The sequence below is a fragment of the Myotis lucifugus genome, unplaced genomic scaffold, assembly GCF_000147115.1.
Source record: "Myotis lucifugus unplaced genomic scaffold, Myoluc2.0 scaffold_644, whole genome shotgun sequence".
NCBI lineage: Eukaryota > Metazoa > Chordata > Mammalia > Chiroptera > Vespertilionidae > Myotis > Myotis lucifugus.
The window spans coordinates 271,832-276,195 of NW_005871692.1; positions in this window are offsets into that span (position 1 = coordinate 271,832).

Below are 4,364 nucleotides of genomic sequence, written 5' to 3' on the forward strand. Positions count from 1 at the left end.
CTTTGCAGTTTGTTCTTTTTGCTTGATTTATAATTTATTAACCATTGTATAATGGTATCTATTGGCCATCCTATATAATAAGAGGCTAATATGAAAATTGATTGAATGGCAGAATGATCCGTCACTAATGACGCACACTGACCACCAGGGGGCAGACGCTCAGTGCAGAAGCCACCCCCTGGTGGTCATTGCGCTCCCATGGGGTGTGCCACTCAGCCAGAAGCTGGGCAGCAGCGGTGGCAGGACCCTCTCCTGCCTCCAAGGCAGTTGGACATCCCCCAAGGGCTCAGGCTGGGCTGGGCGCAGGCTGGGCTGAGGGACCCCACCCCCTGAGTACACGAATTTTGTGCACCGGGCCTCTAGTGCAATATAGCAAAAGTTGGACTGTGTCTGTATTTTGTCTTTAAGCCAGCCTCCTAGATAGTGGTTATTTTCATCTGTAATGGCATTTGGTGGTCCTTAAAGCAGATGGTATTAGACTGAAATGAAGATTTAGAAACCTAAAAGATTTTTGGGCTCTTTTATTGTTAAATATAAGATTCAGAAAACATTTGTCTAGTTTTGAGTGATTATGAATCTTACTAGATTCTAATCAAATAATAATGTAGAACACAGCAAAAATATTTCACCAGCTAGCTTGAAAGTAATATAGAATACTTTTAAAACTAACAAATTTGCCCTAACCGGTTTGGCTTGGTGGATAGAGCGTCAGCCTGCAGACTGAAAGGTCCCAGGTTCAATTCCGGCCAAGGGCATGTACCTTGGTTGCGGGCACATCCCCAGTAGGGAGTGTGCAGGAGGCAGTTGATTGATGTTTCTCTCTCATCGATGTTTCTCTATCCCTCTCCCTTCCTCTCTGAAAAATCAATAAAATATATTTTAAAAAACTAACAAATTTTTATTTCAGTGTGCATAACCCATGGATTCAGACAATAGCGTGGTAAAGGGCAGGGCAGGCTAGAAAGAGGAAAGAGTCTGGGGAAAAAAGGGGACATATGTAATACTTTTAATACTTTCAACAACAAAGATTAGAAAATTTGAGATTTAAATGAGGTTTTTTTCAGTGCTGTGTATTATAATACAGGACCCAAATTTCTTGAACCTGTATGCTTCAAATTATGTTTAAGGTAATTTCCAAACAGTTGAAATGGCCATATGAGAAACAACAAGTTACCATTATAAGGATTCTTTTCCATATTCCAATTCAAATTATGGTTCAGGTTTTGTTAGTTTCTCTAATACTTTTTGTTACATGTTTACATTTTAAAGAAGATTCCATTCGTTGATGTTCACTTGCAATTGAATTAATTGCAACTCTTGCAAAGACTATTTGAAAGAAAAGATGATTAGGGCCCTAGCCTGTTTGGCTCAGAGCATAAGCCCACAGACTTCATGAAGGGTCCCCAGTTTGATTCTGGTCAAGGACACGTACCTCGGTTGCAGGCTCCATCCTGGCTCTGGTGGGGGCCCGTGCAGGAGGCAGCCAAATAGATGTGTCTCTCTTACATTGATGTTTTTCTGCCACTCACCCACCCTCTTCCACTCTCTTAAAAATGGGATTAATAAAAAAGATTATTACATCTTTTAAACCAGATGCCACACGCAAAACTTCATAAGAGTCTGTCAAGGCCTGATTTAGTGAAAGTTTTTTTTTTAAATAAAAGATTTATACACAATTTTTTCCAGTCTCCTAGTTTTCTTTCCTAACCATTATCATGAAACAAATAGTACTAGAAATGGTTTACCAAATGTAGAGAGACGGACACAGGACAAGTGTCTTCTATTACTAACAGTTTTTAGATTTTCATGTTACATCCGTTCTAATCAGCCGTCAGTGTCAGGTAAAGGATATAGACATTTTTTGGCTTTCAAAAAGCTACATTCAGAAATTAGAGTTTATGTCCTTAATGTTATACTTAGACCTAAAGGAAAAATAAGACTTGGTGCATATGGAAGCGAATTACCTCACCAAGAAGTTTGAATAGAAGTCGAAGTCTTGATAGGAGGGACTAGTATATTAGTTGGAATTAGAAGAATGCCGGTTTGGCTGATGTAGGGAGTGACTGTCCTAGCCTGTGCATGGGGCTCAAGAAAAAGGCAAGAGTCAGGACTCTTCAGGGCTTGTAAATCACTTTCAAGATGGTCTCACTGTAGCTGGTTTGGCTCAGTGGACAGAGTGTTGGCCTATGGACTGAAGGGTCCCAGGTTCGATGCTGGTAAAGGGCACATGCCTGGGTTGCAGGCTTGATCCCCAGTTGGGGGCTTGCAGGCAGCCAATTAATGATTCATCATTCTCATCCTCTCTGAAATCAATAACATTTTTTAGAAAAAGATTGTCTTAACATTTCAGAAATCTTGACTATATTTAAGCAAGGAAAGAATAAATGAGGTAAACCAGTAAAACTTAAGTCTCCAATTACAGGCAATCTTATATAATAAAGAGCTAATATGCAAATGGTCCTCACACCAACACACTAATGGCTCAGACACACTGGGGAGAGAGGAATGGGGTCCAGCTAAGGCTGCAGCCCGGGAGAGGGACAAGCCGCCTGCCCCGTGATCCTGGGCACCTGCAGCTGTGGACTGGGCAAAGATGACCCATGTCCTGGGTGCCTGCAGCTGGCCAGAAGGAGGGAATCCTGGGTCCCGGGTGCAGGGCGAGGCAGAGGCAGAGGAGATCAGGCTGGTAGGGGAGCAGTTAGGGGCAATCAGGCAGGCAGGTGAGTGGTTAGGAGCCAGCGGTCCCAGATTGCAAGAGGCAAGTCGGACATCCCCTGAGGGGTCCCGGATTGGAGAGCATACAGGCTGGGCTGAGGGGGACACCCCCCCCCCCCCCCCCCCCCGCACGAAATCGGTGCACTGGGCCTCGTAGGGGGATAATAGAAAAATTGACTTAGTGAACAACTTAAGCACAATTGATAACACTTAGTGGAAGTTTGGATACAACAAGGCACAAAGGATGACTTAGAGTTTATAATGGTATGTCATCAACTGAAAAGGGAAACTGGAAAAAGATGTGGAGACAGTATGAATTTAGTACTTTGAAATCCAAGAAATAGCAAGTAGTTGTGTAGCCGTATGGTTTTACATGGATTAAAGTCATAACTTAGTAATAGTTGGGAAAAAGGGAAAGTGAGAAGTCTGGTACAACTTTCAAGCTGATATTGAGATCAGTAATATGAAGCAAGTAGCTTTGGATTGAAAGGAACCCCCTCCTCGGGATACATAATATTCTTCAGGAGTTTGTGGCCTGAAGGTAGGTGGTAGAAGTTTAAGACATATCTAGTGACTAAGCTCGAGGGCATTGTATGAAGGGTTATTGCTTAGGTGTGGGAGAATGAACTGATGCTGATCTGTAGAAGCATAGTGGGGATGTCATTGCCTTAGCTGAAAGTAGGCCTCATGTTTATGGCAGCAGTCCACTTGGTAATACACTCAGTCACGGAGAAGGTAGGTAGTTGGATCAAGCTATGGGGTGGGGAAGAAAATTGTCTCCATCACTGTTCAATTCAGTGGTTGTTAACCAAGTTGCAGAATAGAATCACCCATGCCCTTGTTTGTATTTTGTTTTTTCATTCCTCACTCAAGGATATTTATCCATTGATTTTTGGAGAGGAGAAGACAGAAATACCAATGTGAGAGAAATGTCAATTGGTTGCCTCCTGCACGAACCCTGACCAGGGCCCGGGATGGGAAGGAGCCTACAACCGAGGTAGATACCATTGACTGGAATTGAACCTGGGACCCTTTAGTCTGCAGTCCGATGCTCTATCCACTGAGCCAAACCAGCTAAGACTCATTTGGGGAGGGGGGTGTTGCCATCAGTATTTTTCAAATTGCTCTTATACATACTTAGTAGAGTTTAAATAATAATTTTAGAGATAGTATTCTTTTACAAGTGAGCCAGTGGTATCTGAGAGGTTCTGATTAGCAGAAAGGTGAGTTGAAGTTAGAATGTGTTTGATTCCAAATCAGCTTTCTTCAGTTACTTGGCTGGGTTTTAGCAAACTAGGCCCCCACTGCTAACTTTAAAGGCTTTATTGGTTCCTGAACTGTAAGCATTTCAGGATATGTTAAAAATGTTTATTTCTGTACAAGATCCTGTGCTAGATAAGACAGGCCATTGTAACTTAGTGGTATCTTGTTAATTTTTTTTATTTTTAAAAAAATATTTTTATTGATTTCAGAGAAGAGATGAGAGGGAGAGTCAGAAACATTGATGAGAGAACCATATATCTGCTGCCTACTGCACACCCCCTGTTGGGGATGGAGCCTGCAATCTGGGCATGTGCCCTGACCAGGAATCTAACCATGATCTGTTCATAATGCTCAACCTCTGAGCCACAGTGGCTGGTCTTTATTTT